Raw genomic sequence first — 22,544 nt, 5'->3', positions numbered from 1 at the left:
TTAGATCTTCCTTTTTTTTTTTTTTTTTTTTTTTGAGTCAATCTTCTCTTTCCTGCTTTTTTTTTCTGCTCTTTTCTCATGTCATTGAGACCATGGTACCAATTTCAGCTTCAAGTCACAAGACACATAGTCTTCAACTTCTGTCATTTTGATGTATGGCTTTTCAGGGAGATTAAATTTAAGATTTTCTAAGGACTTTGAAGAAATTCTACAGATTCAGCAGAAACCTAATGCAAGTCCATATTGCAGCCTCCCTGCTGGTAATTTAAGGACATTGGAAGAGTTTGTTTCAAGACTTTCCTCTTCCATGCTACACTATTCAGTGTGTTTCTACTTTAGCCCAAAATGCTTTCTGTTAATATGAAATACAGCTAATCTTTTACAGCATGTGATATACCTCATTTGGTGATACCTTATCAGCATTACTGTAGAGGATGGGTTTCCACTGAATGCCCAGAAATAGACAATCAACCTACAGTATCAGACTCAGTCCCCAGCAGAAAACACGTGGCAATCCTGGGACCCAGACCAATATAATGTGGTCTCATCTGAAATCTGATTAATAAGCTTGATGTCCCTATGAGCTGGAGGCTTCCACTTAACAATGACTGGGGGAGGCAGCTAGAAGTGAAGGGAAGCACAGTCTGACCCTGAAGGGTACTATTAAGTATTTTGTTTTGCTTCCATGAACATCAGAGTAACAGAACGAAACGTTTTAATTAACCTAGCTTTTGGCTTTGCAATCTTCGTCCAAGCTTTTTCTCTCTTTTAGAAGCAAGCTTGCTCTATATCCATACTATTCCACCAGATGTCTCTCCCCTGGCCTTTCCCAGGCTAAAGTAACTTTAGAAAAGGTAGAAAAATCTACCTTGGCAGACAATTTGCACTACTAAAAATAATCTCCCCTATGCACTGAGCAGACGGGGCAGAGACTATTCAGAATGTGTACATATTGATCCTATCATTCACATGCCAGAAGTAATTGCTCCCTCTGAGCATGTTTATAGAACTATACTAACTCCTGTTTTCCTTTCAGCATGTCAGGAATGAGCAAAAAATTTCATAAATCTGCGTGGTTTCTGGAGCACGTAGAGAGCCACAGAACTTTCTGTGGCAGGTCTGGCAGAAGCCAGCTGCCTGGGACAGACTCTTCTGATGGCCAGTGCTACCACAAAGCTTCACAAAGAGCTGGAGGGGCAGCAGTGACCCTGTCAATGTGCCTCTCTGAGGTCTCACGGGACCACTGACATGCTAACCATAGCAGCTTGCTCTGCAGAGCTTGTTTGAAGCAAGTTTTTGCCCCCTGTGTTTTTTTTCTTCAGGGATCTGTAATCCTAACCTCTCTTACCTCAGTTATGCTCCAGGTTCAACCATGGTTTCCTGTGATGTTTAGAAATAGTTGGAAATCTGGAAATAGATTTCTTTTTTTCAAAATTTGTGGAGACTTTACAATTGGACTTTATTCTCATCCTGGTTGACTTCTGTGAAAGTCCCCTGGTCTCTCCATTCCCCACATCGGAATGAAACATTTTTCTAACATTTCTTATTGCAGTTGGCAAGATCAGTCCATGACCTATTTCAATTCACTAGCAGCGTTATAATACACAAAGGGCCAGCTGCTCTCAGAAGTGCAATGTGAAGTGTTGTTTCTCAGCTTTTTTACCTCTACAACTTCTTCCATTCCTTTCTCACTGACTCCACAAGCTTGAACCCCCCAAGCCTGTTACTGGCAGAAATGTGGAACAATTAAGCCTAAAGCCCAGCTCACTCTGACTATGTATGCAGAGCTAGATGAAAGCCCAGTGCCATAGCCAAATGGAAGATTTATTAGTACCCTTACTGAAAACTTATCTTGAAGACAGCCAGCCTGAGAAGGTCAAAACAGGGTTAGGGAACAAGCTAATAGTTAAATAAAAAGCTTCAGAAAATATTAATTTGACTCCCTCCTCCCTGTATGCATGTTTGCTTGGTCATGTACCTGTGACCAAAAGAATCAGGTGTTGTTTTGGCATTAAGATAAGAAGTTTTCCTACCCTTACTCTTCTCTTCCTTTGGAAAAAACACTTAGTTCTCTTGGGTATTTCAAGACTCTTATCCCCTTTCCCACAAAATGCCTAAACTCACCGTAACAAAACCTTTTGTGAACTAACGAAAAACATATCCCTTGGTGTGTTTGTTCTAACTCACTGAATCAACATTTCTCAATAGGGAACACAGGGCATAGTACCTGGCATGTTGATGTGACAGGTGGCAATTAGGCAACACTAGGATAACTGCTGAAAACGTGGCCCGCAACCATGTGACCACTGAGGATACGTACTCTTTAATCGGTAATGACAAAGCAGGAGTACCTTGAACACTTCATATCTTCATAAATATCTCCTGCCTGCCAGAAATATTTATATGCCATGATCTAACTTCAAGTAAGCTCCTGAGAGAGTTTTTGCTGCAGCTTGTAAGGTAGGATTGAGTGTAAAGAATTTACTCGCTAAATGCTTGTAATGGTTTTTGAAATAAAAAACATTAATTGTTGAATTCATAGCTTCCATGGCTGCCTGGGGGCACTGACAAGTGGGGAACCACAAGAGGCAAGGAGATGACAGATGACACTTAGGTTTGGTTGCAGCCAGTGCACTTTCTGCCATTGTTTTTAACATGTTGTCTGTAGGAAAGCCAAGGAGCCAGGAAGGCACAAAATAAATATCAAGAGGCAGCAAGAGAGTGAGGTTTAGGGGCAGATAACCCAAGCAATTACCTCTGGCCAGGTCTGTTGGGGAACTAATTAACCTCAAACAATTCTAGTCACTGAGTGTGGGAGGAAGAAGGGGTTTGCACTTTATGCTTGAAGCTCTGCAAGCATAGCATAAAGGTAAGTGAAGGGTTATTAAGAAGTATTAACTGAGAAATTAGATGAGAGAGGCTTAGAGGGGTTTCCACCATTGCTGTTTCCAGACCCAAAGTGATTCTGGCACTTGTCCAAAAAGAAAGACCTGATGACCCCAAGCCCAGCAGACTTTCCTCTTACCAAAAAGATCAGTGATAAATAATTCATTCCTCAAGAAATGCAGCCTTGGTGTTATGAGTTAGTATCAAAATACCTGTTAAGCATCTTGTAGTAAGGTTTTGCTAAATTTTTTTATGAAGAATTATATCAAATTATTTATTGCCAGCCATTCAGGAATAGTAGAAGGGCAAAATAATCTCATGCTTCTATGTCTTACCTTAAATTACCTTTCTCTGTTTTCCTGTTTAGACAATTGCGGCATGCTAATGGTGTGATAAGGATGAATGTGGGTCTATTCTCAGAAGCCAGGGACAGACACATGGAGAAAAGGAGGAAAAATGCAGAAAGAGGCTGAAGTAGTTCAGGTAAACATGTCATCTCTGAAGATGCTCAGATATCCCACAGTTTCAGTCACGGTGTCACTACAAGCCAGAACAGCCCCTCGTATGGCAAGGACGTTCATGTGAAATACATGGTCAGGAGACAAACCGGCGAGTGTATGTGTGCCAAGTACATAACTGCACTTGGAAGCTGCTTAGTAAGGAGTTAAAGCAGTGGGGCAGTGTATGCATTTTATGCAAAGGATACAGGGTTGGGAGACCTGGAAGCCTAGCAGCTGCCCACTTAGGTTGTAACAGTAATGTGGTGCTGTCTTGCTGCTCACTACATTGCCCAAACAGAGCAAAAGTGAGTGACAGTTCTGGCGTTGTGTTTGTGCTAGGGGAGCTTAGGCAGGCACTGAAGGACAGGACAAAGTTTTGGCCTAGAAAACCACTGAATTGGAGTGCAGAATGAGACCTACACACAGCAACATGTGATGTCCTGAGAAGGAGATAACATGGGGAATGGAAATGGTTTGCTCACAAACATCAAGAAAGACACAGCGTAAATATAGAAGGATTAGGAGCCATCATGGCTCATACTGAAGTCCAGCAAGTCCAGAATGTTTACTCCACAGGTAGTCAAGAGCAGAAGAACAACACATGCAAATGAGTATCTCCCCAGAAAAGTTTCCCAGCTCCAGCAGCCTGAGACGTGGGGGCATCCTGAGGAAGATGTGCTCCATGTATGTGTTACAGACTTTAAGGACTTTTCTCTCATTAATTTTTCCAGCTGCTTCTGGGCTCAAACTCATTTATCATAGAATCATAAAATAGCTTGAGTTCGAAGGGACCTTTAAAGGTCATCTAGTCCAACCCCCTTGCAATGAGCAGGGACACCTTCAACTAGATCAGGTTGATCAAATCCCTGTCCAGTCTGACCTTGAATGTTTCCAGGGATGGGGCATCTACCACCTCTCTGGGCAATCTGTGCCAGTGTTGCACCACCCTCATTGTAAATAATTTCTTCCTGATATCTAGTCTGAATCTACCTTCTTTTTTTTTTAAAGAAAAAATCATTACCCTTTGTTCTATTGCAACAGACCCTGCTAAAACATCTGAAATCATCTTTTTTATAAGCCCCTTTCAAGTACTGAAAGGCCACAATCAGGTCTCCCCAGAGCCTCCTCTTCAGGCTGAACAACACCAACTCTTTCAGTCTTTCCTCATAGGAGAGGTGTTCCAGCCCTCTGATCATCTTTGTGGTCTTCCTCTGGACCTGCACCAAGATGTCCATGTCTTTCCTGTGCTGAGAACTCCAGAGCTGGATGCAGCACTGCAGGTGGGGTCTCACCGGAGCAGAGTAGAGGGACAGAATCACCTCCATCAATGTGTTGGACACATTTCTTTTGGTGCAGCCCAGGATGCGGTTGGCTTTCTGGGCTGTGAGTGCACATTGCCAGCTCATGTCCAGATTTTCATCCACCAGTATACTCAAGTTGTTCTCTGCAGGGCTACTCTGAATCTCTTCATCCCCCCAGGCTGTATTGATACTGAGGGTTGCCCTGACCCAGGTGCAGGACTTTGCACTTGTATTGAGTGTTAAGTCTTCCCAGTAGTATTTTTTTCCCAGGATGGTCATGCTTAACCTGCTTGCAGCACAAGACAGAGCTAACTGATACAATGGTGTACTGTACTACCTTTGTGACTATGTCAGGCCATGTAAAAACTGTTATCACATTTGAAGAGGTTGAACTTCGAGATCAGAACATCCTGAAACACTGCACATTCAGATTTATTTTTAACTTGTGCAAATTGGTAGTATGATAAATGTGGGAGTACATGAAAGAGCTGAGGTAAGCAGAGGTATTTTCTGTATCTGTCTCCCAAAGAAAGCCTTGTATACCTCTTTGTACATGATTAATTGTTGTTGCCTGAACTCTCATAGAAGACCTATAGCTGAAGAACTGTGAGGTTATTATATATCCATTTAATGCTACTTCAAAGCCTACACTTCCATTTAAAGTACCACACAACTTATCTGAAGGTCCACAAGTCTAGATTTCCTGTGGCTTTACTTACTCACTGGTGAGTATAAATTTGAAACTTTAACAAAAAAGTGTTTGAGCTTTTGGGGAGAACAAAGAAACAAGGTAAATAAAGCATGGTATTTATGGCTTTACAGAGCACAGAAAGAGTCACTTTATTTTATGGTGCAAATGGGAACTTGTTCTGCCTCAGTTGTGCTGAGGACCAGATCGCTAATTTGTGAATCAAATGTGTCTTTGTTATACTGAGGAGTGCTATCTTCCCAGGCCAGCACAATGCACCCCATTGTCACATTATTTGCTGCTACAAAAGTAACTGCAAGTACTTTTAACAAGCCTCCTGGCCACAGGATAATGTGTAGTATTTATGGTCACAACACAAGCCTGGTAGTTTTCTGATGCCTGCTCCCCTCTGGTCTCACTGGTCAGATCAACTCAGCTTGTAAGTCTCAGGGACCTACTTGTGTTATTGTTGATACATAGCTGACAGAGCTGATTCCAGGCATTTCCCCTTTCCTGCTGCCCTTTCTCAGTCTGTTATCAGAAACTAGAATCTCGGTTTTCCTGACTTTGCAATGATCTGCTCCAAGGTTTTCTCAGACAGAAAGCAGTTATCTTAAACTTGACAGCCAGGCACAGAGGTGCTGTGGAAGCAGGCACCGTGGAAATATACCCAAGCCAGCATGGAGCCTCTCCTTTGCTGATAACACTGCTCCCACACAACACCAGAACAGGACCCTTCCTATGCACAGTGTGAAGACCCCACACATGGATCCCCCCGCTAAGAAAATTGGTTACTGGGTTATGAAATGTGCTTTTAGTTAGTTTTCATCATGTGACGGCATTTCAAGTCAACTACAAGACGGCAGGAATTTACTTACTAATTTACATACAGGTATTCATCTTTTCCATGTCTGTTACCCAGGAGGAAAACTGGAACACTGTGTTGATAGAACAGCCCCGGGTATGTCTCTGTTTCTCAATAAAATTTGTCAGTTTTTACATGTCCCTTCTGGTTTGATGGGGAGAAGAAAAGAAGGGGATCCTTCCAGCTGGTTGTGACTGCTTTATTTTTAATTGCCATGGATTTAAGAGTGAAATGAGTGCTGTAATATGCTATATTGATTGTTTAGATTGTAGGCTTGAACTAAATACGTAAAAGGAACTGCCTGTGTGAGGAAGGGACACAAATTTAATAACTGGTTTTCTGAGAAAGCTTATGCTGTTCCATACTCTACACTGATCTGGTCCTGCAAGGGATATTTCTGGAATTCAATGCCACTTGAAATGGTAACTTATTTCATAAATCAGTCTTCTAGGTTTTGTTTGGGGGTTTGTGGGGTGTTTTGTTTGGGGTTTGTGGGGTGTTTTGTTTGGGGTTTGTTTGGGGTTTTGTTTTGTTTTGTTTTGTTTTGTTTTGCTTTGCTTTGCTTTGCTTTGCTTTGCTTTGCTTTGCTTTGTTTTGTTTTGTTTTGTTTTGTTTTGTTTTGTTTTGTTTTGTTTTTAAAGCAGGCTCTCTTCCAGAAAGCATACAATCCTCAAATGCCCAAGACAGGGAACACTTAGAGTGGGACCTTCTGTGACTAACCTTCTAAAGAACCCTGGATTCCTGCTATAATGCAGCTCAAATCTCATTCTGCCAGGCCTGGAGGCTCCTGATGTTTATGCTTAGGAAAGCTAGTTCAAGTCATTGGTGGAGATCTTTATGTAAGGTTGTGCTTATAACTGACACATTTTCCTTCAGAAGTGAAAGGCTGGAGAAAGTTTTTGTCATTTTGAGGACAGCTCAAAGTTACCTGAAACCTGCAGTTCCAATGAAGATGCAGCATTACATTTATATGACAGTAAGTGGTAAATTTCTTTATAATCATACTTGATTAATTTTGCTGTTCTTACTTAATGGTATAATTAAATACAGTATCTGATGCTGTTGAGATAACTTGTTTTGCCCATGGATGAAGTAGTTTTGTGATCTGAACACAGGACAACTTTCAAAATATGTTTACTAACCAGCTTTTCTGGGTTGTGGCTTGAAGATATACACGCTTTACAATAAACTGAGGGTAATTTAAAGAGAATGCAAAAGCAGATGTAATCACCCTCTTCTTCTGGGAAATTAAGAATAGGTGTTTTATCTTCTTTTAAAATATTTCAGGTAGAATCCAATCGTACCACGTAATAATAAACTGCATACTCAGTGTTGGTTGGCTTAAAAGAATAGCATTTGTTAAAATGACATGATTTTATTAGGAAAAATATTTTTGGATGAGTTGCTGATTTGTTCAGATATTGTGTAAGAATGTACATGTCCTGAAGGTCAGACTGCATTATATATGTTCTAAATAGGCTGAATCCACCCTGACAATAATACAATTCACTGAATTAAGTTTGAGAGTTCACTGAATTAAACTTGCAGATACTGCTAGATTCTAAATTTAAATTAGGAAAAGTTACTACAGAAACACAAAACAAACTTTTTGGGATTAAAGCCACTTGTGAAACAGTCTAAGAGGGCCAGCTAAAAGTCACTGTAATAAATAGAATGTGTAATCCTTACAAAATCCAAATTGTCCTTATTATCCCTAAATAATTAACATATGAGATTTTCATTCCCATAGGCTATTTCCTAAGAATTGTGAGCTCTCACTTTCAGATCAGTGAAGCTGACTGCATTCAGTGAAATACCATCACACTCATACTTGGGATAAATTCTGCTCAGGTAATGAACAAAATGTATTAGGCTGCTGCTGTACTGATTCCCCAGAGAAAGCTCACAGCTAAACCAGTGTCTAATTCACCACTCTAAACTTGCAGCAGCTTGTAGCTTTTACTAGTTAGAAAAAAAGGCACAATTAAATTGATATTTTTAACTTTAATTTTTGAGTCTTTTGGGATTCAGATGCTGCCCCCCACATTATTCATGTAAGAGATGATTTGAGTCTTTTGGGATTCAGATGCTGTCCCCCAAATTATGCATGTAAGAGATGATTCAAACAGGGATGTGACATTGTTATCCTGGCTTTTGGTACCATCGTGCCAGCATCACTGTGCCCCTTGACACAGTCTTACAAGGATGATTCAGCCATTTGCATGCAGACGCCAATCCATTTAGGGTGATGGATGCAACTAGGCAGGAGTGGGGTGGGAGAAGGGGTTTAGTGTCACATACATTTGAATTTCTGTTCTTGCTAAAACTTACGGAAGGATCTTTATTTGTCCCCAAAGTCCACTCAGCAGTCAGAGATTATTATAGAAATACAGTATTACAGGGACAAATGTAGTAATGTCCTACATAACCAGGGGAACACTGTAAGCTTGGCTTGATACCATGTGATTGACATGACCTCAGAAAGTCTGCTTAACCCACTGTCCTGGTTTCAACTGGGGTGGAGTTAATTATCTTCTTAGGAGCTAGTGTGGAGCTGTGTTTTGGCTTTGATGTGAGACTTCTCAACTCCTCAGGCCCTGTTAGTGAGAGGGCTGGAGGGGCACAAGGAACTGGGAGGGGACACAGCCAGGGAAGCTGACCCGAACTAGCCGAAGAGGTGTTCCATACCATGGGAGGCCATACCTGGTATGTATACCTGGGAGGCTGGCTGGGGCAGGCAGATTGTTTCTGGGGGACTGGCTGGGCACCAGTAGGCAGGTGGTTGCATTGTGCACCATGTGTTTCTTTCTTCCTTTGCCTCTGGATTTTATTCTTTCTCTTCCCCTTTTCATTATAATTGTAATTGTTATTATTGTTCTTTCATTTTTATTCTATTTCAATTATTAAACTTTTCTTATTTCAACTCTTGCATTTTACATTCCTTTCCAACTCTCCTTCCCATCCCTTGTGGTGAGGTGGGAGTGAGTGAGCGGCTGCGTGGTACTTAATTACTGGCTAGAGTTAAACCATGACACCCACGTGGGCAGTAAATTCCTGGCACTAAAGGCAGCCTAAGTGATCAACCAGTCTGCTGGCTTGGTGAGTTGCAAGACTTGTCCACATGCTCTTTTCTCAGTTTTTTTACAGACACTCCAGTTAAGGGGTGGAGAAGACTTGAGCCAGCATTTTATTTCATTCATCTCTTACTCCTTTTGGATAGCTGCAAACAGACTTTAATCCCCCTTATGTGTTGGGCTCACCAGTGAAGCCAGAACCGTGCTCAATCTAGTTATTAGTAGCTGCAAAGGCAGGGCTGAAGTAATATGGCTAATGTCTGCGTATCCCTGTCCTATTCAGCAGAACTTCAAGCTCACAAAATATGGTGCAGCAGTTTCTGGGATATCCAATTCCATTGGAAGGGCGTTGGACAGTGTTGGAGGAGATGAATGGGGGTCACAACGTCAAATAGGGATGCAACTGTGGTGACAAAACCATATTTGTGTGTCCTTGGGCTAGGGCTGGTGCAAAATACAGTTTTTTTTTAACACAAGCAGCAACGTGTGCTGTTGTATCCTAAATGTCACTGTATTGAAAATGCAATATTTCACAGCCCTACAAATATTGTTTCAGAAGGACAGAGGCAGTTTGTGATTCACCAAACTTTATTTGCAAGCTGATCACGATTTTCATGTAAATGGCATTCTCTTAGCATTTGCCAGTTTGGTTAAAGCTGAGAGAAAATTGTCTTGCCAAGATTTCTCAGCATGCCGTCTCCTCACTTACCTCACTTGTCTGCCTTCTGCTCCCCTTTACCACAGCACCTGATTCACTGTGCAAACTGGATGGAAATGACAGGGCCTCAGCCACAGCCATAAGCTTGCTTGGTTGAAGTGACATTTCTTGTGAATGACTGTAATGCAAGAGGCATTTGCATGACAGCATTTTGAAAACACAACTATGTAGTGCTGTCAAACAACCTTTTTTCCCTCATTAAAGAAGGGTGAACAGTTGCCATACACTATCTGACTATGAAAATACTTCTATTTAGAGTCAAAAATCGGCTGCCTTTATATTGCTTGATTTTGCAATCTGCTTAGCCCTACTTGATTAAGTGCTTGTCAGACGCTGATGTTGAAGGTAATGTGTTTTTTTATCACATCATCCCCCCTCTCAGATTCAGAGACATGATTTTCCTGTTTTCTAGTAGGAAGAGGGAATGAAGTATGGTGATCTGATCTGGGTTCAAGATTGAACCCAACCTAAATGTATAGAAGCACTTGTACTCATAGACCACAGTCAAGAATAAACTGAGATGGCTTCTCTGGCTCAGACCACAGACCAAGCAAATACAGTCTGCCTGTGCTTGTCCATATAGAGGGGAGGCTACAAATAATGAGCCAGGAGAAATCCTGAATTCCTGCATGGAGTTGTGCTTTTGTCCTGGATTCACTGCAAGTGTGACTTGGCCTGCATCAGTCCTTGTGCCCAACTCCTTGTCAATTTTCCATGGAAAGGAAATCCAAATACTTACTCAGGCTGGAAAAAACAAAAATAAAAATGCCATGCTCCAAACATATGTTGTTCTAAAGGTTTGGGATCCAGGACCAGTCTACCTCAGGGCATAAGCATATGGGGGAAAAATGGTATTCTAGTATCAGACTAAACTCTGGATCCACCTCTGTAGGCTTAATTCTTTCTCCAGTGATTTAGCCAAGTTTCATAGCAAACATGCCACTATTAGAACTGGAATATTTAGAGGGCTTGGAGCTGCTGTAAATGGAATTATAATCCAGTCATTTTTCAACATTACACTGGCAGAGGTAACCCCTGCAGAAGGTTTTATCAATCATTTCCTATGACAGTCTCTAATTCTCAGCTTCCTTAACCACTGCCCTATATCATTTCTTGTCATGTAGCTAATTAGGACATGACATGAGAAAGGCGGAGGCCTTTAACTTGAACATAGCGGAGCAGAGGATTTGCTCAATTAGGGCCTTAGCTTCTTGATTACTTTATATCATTTATAAGGAGTGTTGCCCCAACTATATTTCTGTGGAGGGATGTGTGGTAGGACTTCTCCCTATGAAAAGAAAGACTTACAAGTTCAGCTTTATCTGAGCTCTTCCTAAATCTTATTGCTGCATCAATTCTGCTCCCTGGACTGACATATGGTGAAAGGATTTATTTTCAGATATATCAAGTCTTCACTCTTTACTACTAGGGCATTTAGAAGAGATCAAAGTGTTACACCTCCTACTGCTAACATGCTATTTACAACTCTTAATCCAGTTCTTTAAACAGATCTGACTGATTGGGTTATCCCATTTCATTAAACTTAAGGGATGTGCATATGATCAAGCAGACTTTGTTCCTGGCAGTCTAAACCTACTGGAAGTGTGAGAAAACATGGCTTAGGATTTCACTGTCATAGCAAAGAAGCTGTGAGCACCTGCAGTGTTGCCTTAAGGAATTGGGGTTGGATATGCTTTTTTAGAAAAAAATCCAGTGGGAGAGAGAATTGATGAAGAACAATTAGAAGCCTCAATAACAATTAAAACATAAAAGAAGGCAAAGTCATATCTCTAAATATTCACTTTCTTTGCAACAAATATCATTCTCTGAGGACATCAATCCATGCATGTGCTGGGGAACGGGGGAGCAAGATTTCATAGACATGACAACTGATGAAGACTGGTCACTGAGGGTCATCTTGTCCCCCTGAAAAACATTCTTAGTCTTGCCAGCTAATTTGACATCCGTGTTGCCTGTATAATCTCTTATACTAAATATCTACATATATATTTTCTAGCCCTCATTGTCATTATATTGATGCCTCCCATAGCAGTATATTCCCATCTCCACCCTTACAGTGTTTGACGGTGAAATGAGTCAGACCTACAGGTTTCCCAAATAAGGATGTTTTGCAGCTTTGACTATTTAACTATCATAAAAGCTTCAATTTCATCTTTCCCAAGCACTTATGCCAGCATTGCTTATACCGTTCTAGGAAGTATATCAATATAGTTGTATTCTCATTCAGGCTTATGTGAGCATATCTATATGTTGCTTTAGAAAAGTCCCACAGCCATCTGGCAGTAAGCCAGAGTGGTTAGGAAGTCCAGTCATGGAAGAGGACTAAGTCTACCAAGACTGGAAAATAGAAGCACAGAACAAAAGATCTAATCCTTTCTCCAGACAGTTTGCACACTACATACAGGAAAAACAGCTAACACATCAGGTAAATGAAATCCCTGTACTGCAAAGGCACTGGAGGTATAGGCTCCAGCCCATCAGCAGGCTAGATGTTGTTGAGGTCTTTGCTATCTTCATCGAGAAAGAGATTGTGAAGGAGGGACTGAAGGACACTCCTGATGTAACTTTGCAAAGGTTTACAGATGCCTGTGGAAAATGTGGGTGATGCCACAGCCTGAAAAGAGTGGCAAGAGTCATTTTGATAGTGAAGAGAGCTGAAATTAAAAGGCAAAGATACTAAGATCCTTGAAAGAGATGACAAGTAGCCTGCATCTGATAAATTAGAAAAGAAAAAAAGACAGTGAAAAGCTTCCAAGACAAGAGTAATATGATCAAAATTAATGACTCATAGAACAGCACTTTGCAGCAGCAGTCTGAATGGATATGCAAAGAGAGGGATTTGCCAAAGCAGATGAAAACAATTTTGTACTAATAAAATGAAAGCCTTGGTGAGAGTCATACTGTGTAAAGGAACTTTTGCAGAAGGAAAAAACAATATCAAGCCATGGCCAGAATGTGAAAAGCTAGAAAACAGAAACACTACAACTGAATGACAAGCTAGTGAGATAGTAAGAGTGGCCACAATGAGACAGAGAAACATTGTCATGGAGGAAAGAGGTGTGGAACAGCAGCTTGGGTCTAGCCCTAATAAATTTACCCTAATGGCTGGAGCTTCCAGATACAAGCCTTAGTCTTCAAACAACATGCTAGCTACATGCGGTCATGCGGCACCTTCCGCAGAGGAAGAGGCCAGCTGTTGGCTAGCGCATAAGCTGTAAAGGCATTTATTTCAGGTATTGTGGAAAAGACAAAAGCACAAGAAACATCAGGTTCTGTTAAAATTTATGCATATTCTTTATACTGTGTTTGTGCCTGGAATATTATCAGGATGTCGACATAGTCTATTAGACCTTATTCACAAAGAAGCAGGCTATGACATCTAATTATCTTAATGCGTGACGAAGGGTAAATTTGTACTTCCCTGTGCAGAAATACTGCAAACAGGCCAGCCACAGAAATGAAAGGAAAAATGAAAGCAGGGTAATTGCCTCGGAGTTCATACTAGCACTGCTGCAGTAGTATGGAGGGAGGGAGGTAGAAGAAGTGTAGTTAGCAGAGCAAGAAGTAATTCAGCATAGGGTGGAGTCACTGCGGAGTACCGGTCTCAGCTGAGCCCATATTGCTCACCCAAGGGAATTCTGCTGCGGGGAGCAAACTGTCTGGCTGGTGCTGGACCGGGGAATTTGTTAGTAAGTAGGAATGGAGAGAGACCAAAGTGAGTGCAACAGACATCAAGAGGAAGAGAACGAGGGAGCTTGGGCATGCAAATATCGGAATAGCAGACAGCCGTAACAATCAAAATATGACCTAAGGAGCAGCCTGAAATACATGGCTGGGAAATCCGCCAGCCCATGAACAGGAGCAAAAAGTTGTGACAAAGCCTCTTTCTCTGACACTGTTATTGGTGGTTACTGATACAATTACCACTAACAGCAAATTGATCAGTTGTAAAACCCCCTCTTCTGGTTGCTGAGAATCAAAGGCCTTTTGACCAAGTCTTCTTCTCAACACTTATGATTAAGGTGCCAAGGGTAGAAGGGTTATATTTACCGTCTTTTCTCCTTTCCCCTCCTCACCAAGTTTGAAGACTGGACATACATCATGCTCACCAGATATGTTAGTGGAAGGAAGGTCTGCAAAGTTATGTAATCTTGTTTCTTGGGGTTGAGCCTAAATGTCCTGATCTTCCTTAGTACCTAAACAGTGACTCAATTATTGAGACATGCGCAACCCACATGCTGTACAAGGCTCATGCACAGGGTTGGACTTTACCTCGGATTACACTCTACAGGCACTGTTGACTTAAATTCAGATTGAGTTATGGCTAACAGAGACCATACAGGTAGGGCCAGAGTGCCCTGCTTGCTCCTGGAAGGAGGCTGTGCTAGAGTAAAGGCTCTCCTGTTAAATGGCAGTGATATAACTGAAGAGATCATGGGGTCACCAGGGGAGTCTCTGCACCAATAAGGCCTTAGGACATGTAGCTCTTCAGCCTTGAAGCTTTCCTAACTCACCTGAGAAGGTAAGCAGTAGGCGGAGAGAAAAACAAATATTCTCGTTTACATTACATATGTAGATGGGAAAAAGAACTGCTGTGCTCAGATGAATCCACATTTATGAGATTATCTGTTCTGCTATCACCCTGAAGAAGTGAAAATAGCTATTTTTCTTCTATTTTATTTTTCTTTTGATAGAATAACATTTTAAATAGATTGCATTGAACCTCCAAAATCTTTTCTGAAGAATGATGGTGAACTCAGTGGCCAGGCTTTTCCTCCCTGTCTAGCTTTCAAGTATTCCCATAAAGAAGCAAGGAAAAGAGAGAAGAAAAAAAAAGCTCATAGTATTTGCTAAACACTGATGGGAATCAAAGCACTTGAATTTTAATTTAATCAGATTGTAGACTGTAGTTTAGGGAAATAACTCAGTTTTATTTTCTTGATAGACTTTGCAAGTAAAACCTGTAATTTAGCAAATATTAAACAAATTTATTTAAAATATCAATTATACTAATCCCAAACTTACACACACAAACCCATAATTAACACAATTAGCATTGTGGAAACTGTAAACATTACCATTTAACATCATATTCCTAACAATCAAGAGATGGAAACATAAAAATTAGCTGCCAAGTTTTTCACTCACAGAGCTACCTTTAATTCAGTCTTTTCTAGACACCTTAAATCATATTTCAGTATTGATTGTAAAATACATAAACCCTTATTGAGACAGCCTTCCAAGCGTTCCTTCCTAATGTGTATATAAACTGCTTCCAGCCTAAGCCATCTTTTGATACCCATAAGAGCAGTTCTAGGGCACTCTTGCAGGTGTAGTTTAAATAAATCGAAGATCTGTTTGATACCATGCCATCTCCAAGCTGCAGAAAGTCACTATAAAACAGCCACTTCTCCATAGCTTCTCCTACATTCTTTCCTCTTTAGTAGAGTACCTGTCTTACACCAAGAGACACAGAGACTCAGCTTTTGTCCACCCTTGCAGTGTTTGCTCCCTCTGCATGGTCTCTGAAGGCAGCAAACATTGCGGAGAGGATTTGGCCCCTTCTGCACAGAGTCCTCAGAGCAGCGCAACCTTCTGCAAAGGGAAGCCAGATATGGAGATCCTGAAATGCGGGTACCTTCTCTTCAACTCCACCCTGCCTCTTCAGTCCCACAGAGATCTCCTTCCAGTGGGTGCATAGCTGGGCTAAAGGCTGAATATAACCTGATATGTGAATCTGAAAATGCTTGCTCTGAAAACCCCTGGTTGTCTAGGTACAACATATGGATTTACTATTAAATTAATGTTTCATAGCATCAGACTCTCTGCTGAGTCTCTGTAATTTGGCATGGGATTCTTACTGAACGAGACTGTCACTTCAGTGACGGTATTTGTTTTTACATGATTTGAAAGGAATAATAACCTGTGGAATTGTGCCAAAATCATATGATGTTTTTCTCCTAATATGCTTCATTGATTTAGACATTTCACTGAAAAAGTTACAGCTTCCTTCTTATTTACAATAAATCGTATTTGTTTTTGTAAACAAAGCAGATTCTGGGAATGTGAATACCTCATACAGACAAAACCAATATAGATCATAACTGAGAAACGTAAAAAAGATGCTTACGCAAACTTGGCTTTCCACATAGTTGTCTCTGTACTGCCATACTTCCCTGATCTATAGCTTTTGGGGTGGAGTCAGGTCACCACTGCTTTTGCAGTTTTTCTGCTGAAAAACTAAACCGGCAAATCAACCTTCTGTACCTTGTGGGAACTGGAAGGTAAGCAACACTGTTTTTGAGAATGATCCAAGGCATGAGTATCTTCTGTCTGGCCTGTTTAAAGGTTGGAACACCAGAGCTAAATCCCCAGAGTTAAAAAAGCGCAAGAGCTACTTTTTCTTCAGGACTCCAAAGCAAGAAGCTGAGGATCAATACTGCCCTGTGGATGAGGTGTATGTGCTGTCTGGGAATAAGACACAACCCACGCTGAAGCCTCGGCAGTGATTACCTCTCCTTTCACAAAGCTGTAAATCTGAAGCGTTAAGGATACGTCTGTGTGAGACACCTAAAGATCTGAGAAAGAAACGTGGAAATTAATGACATTTCACTGAAACTCTGCTTTCAAAACAGAAATACCTCCAACAAAAAAACCAAACACCTGTAAGCCTGTGGTATTGTTCAGAATTCTGATAACCAGGATGAGGGATCCAAACCTGGCATTTCTTTTTCCTTGGCAACTTGATTTCTCCAGAATTGCCTCTTTGATGTTCATTGACACCATTAGAGGCCACAAAGTCAGTGAGGGCAAACACATCTCATCTATCCCAGAGGTGTCAAAGTTGGACGGTTAAGCTTGGGCCAGTCACAGCAGGCTTCTTTTACAGTTATTAGAGAAAAACGGGTACCTTCAGTGATAGTTTGCTTGATGTGTCTTGGACAAGTATTTTAAGACAAGATGAGTCATTTCTGGAGGCACTTTTTTCTTTGAACCAACTTCAAAGGTATTGCAGGTGTCCAGCTCAGATCTTTAGCTGCCAAAGCTGAGGTAGACTAACTTTTTCAGTAATTCAGCCAGTTTACATGATTGAGTATTTGACCCACTTAAACCAAATTTCCTAGTATGAAATAGGGATATTATATCAGGGTAAGGAAGGTGCGTTGTAACCAGGAGCAATTCCCTCTTAAGCTAAGGTGTTGGGAACACCAGTGAACCAGAACCCTTACTTTAAAGTGTGGAAAGGGAATGGAAGGGCCCTTTGGAGCTACAATCCTTTCAGTAATACTGAATAGGTTTTACCTCTTCCCCAGAGTAATTTGCATACCAAATGAAATTATATTGCTGTTTCTAACACCATAAGGCCCTTACTGTATCCTAGGTCTTACATTATTTTGACTTTTTGTCTTATGCTATTTCAAACCAGAGTAAACCCACTGTCTTCCCTTTAACCTTGCTAGGAAGTTTCTTCCCAAACTCAGCAAGTGTAAGCATTGACTTCAGGGAAAGCTGAATAAATCTCTGAACTCCACTGCCTGTGTTGAATTGGCTTGGTGCTGTCATCTAACCATAAAGGAATCAAGTGACAATTGGGAAAGAAATCCTTATGGGCTGTCAGATATGACATAATGCTTTCCTAGGTTATCTGCCCTAGAAGAGATTCATGGCACTCTGGAGTGGCAGCCATATAACTTTGAACATTTCAATAGCCCCTGGACACCTATTTTTAGGGAACCATACTCCATCCCTGTACTCTGTCACTGCCGTCTCTTTTGTTTCCACATACTAAGCAGTTTTCAGATGCCATTTCCTTGTTTCTGAGAAAAATGTGTGAAGCAGCCAGGAGAAACCCAGCAGAGAACGACATGTGGAAGGACGTTGAAGCACAAAAAGGGAACAAGGGGAGCAAGACCTTACTTCAGGCGATCCTGAAGTTTTCCTTGCTCGTAAACAGGTGTTGTATCTCGGCACAGGAGCACAGCAACATACACTTTTCTACCTGTCCTAGTACATGACAGACCGCATTGATGGTCATAAGACACAGCTTACATTTGTTCTGGTGCAGATATTGATCCTGAATGTATAGCTCAATGATTATTATTTAAATACACACCATAAATTAAATAGCTTCAATCCAATTCAATTTACACCAAGATGAGTGTTTTTTTCCCATTACCAGGAGGCTCTGTCATGTTCTCTTCACCTTTGTATTCACATTGTCAAGGAAATCTTATGAAACAAATTATATTTATCTGAGAGGGAGGCTCAGTACTGTATTCAGCCTTTCTTGGTACTTCTTTTTCTATACACATCTTTAATATATGAAATGCCTGCCTTATGCTTTCTCTTTATATGCTCTATTATGCCTTCATGTTGACACATTTTTCATTCCTTCTCTGCTTTCATGAAGCTTCTTGGAGCAGGAGATTGGCCTCAAGGAAGAGTCCCCACTTCTTTTCAGACTCTTTTCCTGTTAATCCCCTTTCCCACACGTATTCATCAGACACAGCATCTTCTGTGAACAGAGCAAGGCAATACTGAGCACAGCCCCCCTCAGTTAGCTGGTGGGGTGTATTTTCCACTGAGGCTGCAGGTCTAAAAGAGTTAGGAAATCCCTTCAGATTTGGTAACAAAGAGGAAGACTGCCAAATTCTGTTTCCATGACATTGCTAATTCTTAAGCTCAGGGGCACAAGACCAGTGAAGCTGACAAGAGGATAAAGCCAAGAGAGTCCTATTTCTTGATGGTTTTATCCATAATTTAAGCTGAATGGCTGAGGTTTTCTGAAGGCAGATTTTGAATCAAGAGATGCCCTTAGAACATCTTTTGATTTTTTTGATTATGGGAATACAAGTTATAAGATTAGATGCTTCTAATCAGGCACACGCATACTAATCAGGCACATGGCACAAAGAATCAATTAAAATATATTTGAAAATAAATGTGGCATTTTGAGGGTAAGACAAGGGTTCTAATATCCCTAGGTGGTTTTTTCTTTGTCTTTTAAATACCTGTTGTCTGTGAATGCAATAGAAAATTACTATGTTGGCAAGTAGCAACTTCAGCTGTTTTCTTAACAGGATTTTTCTGTCTTTCAGAATATATTTCCTTTTTGTATCTCATTCACCAGCATATCCTCAGATTGTATAAATCAATAGAGCTTGAATTACATTCCTGGAGCTATGCTGACTTCTATCTCTTGGGGATATGGTCTACAGCCTCTAAAACTTTAAATGCATAGAGTACAGGGACTTCTGGATTATTAAATTAATGGGAGATATAGATTCACTTTGGAAGAAATACAAATTCAAAACAAGAGGCAGAAACCAGAATTTAAAAAACTCATGACTTTCTGAAATGATTCATAACTCAAAGAACATGATCCGTTTTCTTCAGCTTTTTCTGAATATAGCTGGCTGAATATGAGCACAACAAAGATACTTATTTCATTTTTTAATGGAGACATCTAGCACTCTAAATGTGTTGAGTCCAAATGTCATTTTGACATAGTTATTCTGGTATGTTGTAATTCAGCACCCAACAGGGTAGGGATCAATAGCTGCCCTTATTTGCTGTTTGTCTGACAACACAGAACACATCCCTTAGGGGCGTATACTTAAAGTGAGTGATGTTGCTAAGAAACCCATTAAAATATGTTGTTAATTGAGGATGAATAGCCTCCTAGTTATTTGGAACATTTCTTACCAGCTCGTTTCATGTGGTGTGCAAATGAGACAACATGTACTGGTAGCTGCTGATGTCAATGCCACTGGTTATTTCAGAAGCACACACAACAGGGAATGAGAAAGGTCACAATTATCAGATAAGGAAATTGCCTTTGTTTGCTTTGATATTGGTAACCTTATTTGGGTGACATCACAGAGCTCTGCCTGACTGAAAGGAAGCGAGAGAGAAAACAGAAAGTGCAGTGAGATGGCCTGACTTCTCACGGTGAACATTTGTTTCCTTGTCACAGTCTCAGGAGCAGAAGCTGTTCTCTCCCCAGTTGCTATTTATTCTTGGAGCAAGGTTCTGAACATAACTGAACACTCTGGCTAATGTTAATTTTTAAAAAATATTTTCAGCCATATCACCGATGTAAAATGCACTCAGAACAGATTTAAGTAGGCTGTGCTGCCATGATTGTCCTCTTCTTGATAGAAATACATAATGAAATGTACTTCATTAGAAATAAATAAAACATAATGGTTGGTGCTCTCCTGCTCATTTGAATGGGTATCCCAAGGCTTTTCCATGTGTTACTTTTAGAATCATGGTCAAAGGTGTCCTCCATGCTCTTCAATAGGATGCAAGCACGGAGAAAAGATGAGGGTTGATCAGCAAAACAAAGAGCGGCAATCAGAAGAATGAAAGTATTGAATGTTGCTTTACTTAACAGTGTTTCTAAGAAATGCTGGAAAAGAAAGGGCTTTATGGAAAATGTATTGCATCTAAAAAGGGAGCAGCAGTGTATTTCATCCTTTTTCTGAACGTTTTCTTTGCTGAAATGCTATGAGCTGTAGAAGAGCTTTCATAAAGACTAACAGATTGTACCTTGGGAGCTCTTGCAACATGTCCCCTCCCTAAACTGTTTCTTGCTGAAAGCTGGGCATAAGTAACAGGAAAAGAACATTTAATTTCAATTTTAAGCATTTTACACCAACCAAAGCCGAGATAGGACAACAGGTAGACAGACATTTACTCTGCTTTGCTGTGGTGCAGATTCTTATGCTGGCCAAACATCCCCTTCAATACTGTTTATAAAAAGAACAAAAAAGCTGCAAGAGGTGTTCCCTTGAAAGACCAGCTGTTGTGGGGATAAGTGTGTGACCACAGGTGCTCCAGCAGAAAACACTGTTGTACTCAGGCCTTTGCCTGACAGTAATGGGCAAATCTGGAAGGAAAACAGCTGCCATCAACAGGGGTTTCTGAGCCATGTGAATGAGACCACGTAAAGCATCTGTATTTGCACACATATTTTCCCTGTTCCCGAGTTCTGCTTTTCACAAGCTCCCTCCTACAGTTCAGTTTTCCTTCAAGAGTTGATCATATACATTTAAATATGAACTGAATCATGACATAAATCTTATAGACACCTGTACCAAAGTTTTCTACATAGAATATTCTGACAACTCTAAGAATACTATGTGTCTGTCTCAGGATGTGTGGGCCAATTATTTGTAAAAAAAATGAGACAAGTTTTAAGAAATTATCAGAAACTCATTTTATCTTTTCTGCATATCTTTATGCCTAGTTTTAATTTACATGAATTGTTTATTGCAATCTTATCTGTAGGCAAGTGCATTGAAAAGATTTAATGATATAACATTTCATGTGAATCTCTTCAGAAAGCAAATATTGTGTTGAGGAACACAGGAGAACAGAGCTGTAAAGTAAAATAAGAAAGTTTATTTCTGAAATAAAAAGAAAGAAAGGACAATGATGCAACTTACTACAATCTTTTTGGAAAGAACTTAATTTTTTTAGATGTTTCTTTAAGTTTACAAAGATTGATACATTTATTAATCTAATCTTAATAAAATACTTTTAATCATTCTTCTTTCAGAAATTATGGGAATTTTTGAGATTTGTGAAAAGCCTTGATAGCTCTTTCCTATGACAGATCTATTGGATGAGTGTGTCTGACGAGCCAACACTGCCCGTCTATCCAAACTGAAGGTTTCTGCATTCAGTGACTCCTTCCAAAACAGCAGAGGAAAGAGTCACCTAGATCTCTGCACTCAATCACTTCAGTTAACAAGAACGTTCAGGGTAAGCTCTGGGGTAACTGCTGCTACTGAGTTTGTACACGATGCCCTGCTTAGTACTTCAGATGTATAGGGATTTTTTTGTATATATAGAGAAGTAAAATGATCCTAGTTACTAATGTGGTTTTTTATCATCCAAAGGACATTTTTCAGATTTAGAACACATCAAAAATTTGTGTCCAGTGGCTATTGCTTTTGTTTCTGTTTCAGACATAGCAGAATTCAAATCACTTTCAAACTTAGCACCTGGAAATCTCAAAATAGAAACTGCACATAGAAGACAATGGTCTTGTAATTTCATGAAGTTCCTTACACTAGGTTGTATTAGCTCCAGAAAACTACTAAAATCTATTTGTGAGGACTAATTGCAATTTACTTCTTTCATGAAGTAGTTTATTGATTAAACATGGCCCTGGAGCTAACATTCAGTTTAGATCAAGAGCCTGTGGAAACCACTTACCACGATGAGAAATTTGTTTCACTGTGAACACACAAGGAAAACCTTTGTAACTGAAAGATATTCCATTCTTCCCCATGGCCTCTTCCCTTGAAACAGGTCTTATAATGTGTGTTTCAATCCAAGTAAGTCATTGCCGTGTTTAATCAAAGATTAAAAGAAAAACTAATTTCATCATCTATCTCCTCTCAAAGATATCTCTGGGTCAACAGTGTAGGAAACTAAAGTTATTAACTAGATGATGAAGGAATTCTGTCAAGAACTGT

General features: G+C 40.3%; 1 long non-coding RNA gene across 1 annotated transcript in view; it reads left to right on the top strand.

Annotated features, from left to right (window-relative positions):
- The first annotated feature begins 3,649 nt into the window (after positions 1-3,649).
- The window catches only part of LOC308059676, a 49,893-nt gene continuing 30,998 nt past the window's right edge, over positions 3,650-22,544 (top strand). The window contains exon 1 of the long non-coding RNA XR_013926363.1: positions 3,650-21,825. This is a non-coding gene — a long non-coding RNA (uncharacterized lncRNA). The remainder of the gene's footprint in view (positions 21,826-22,544) is intronic.

This window comes from Falco punctatus (genome assembly GCF_963210335.1).
Source record: "Falco punctatus genome assembly, chromosome: 2".
Lineage (NCBI taxonomy): Eukaryota > Metazoa > Chordata > Aves > Falconiformes > Falconidae > Falco > Falco punctatus.
The sequence above is the reverse complement of the archived record's forward strand: the minus strand, read 5'-3'. Positions and strand labels throughout refer to the sequence as shown.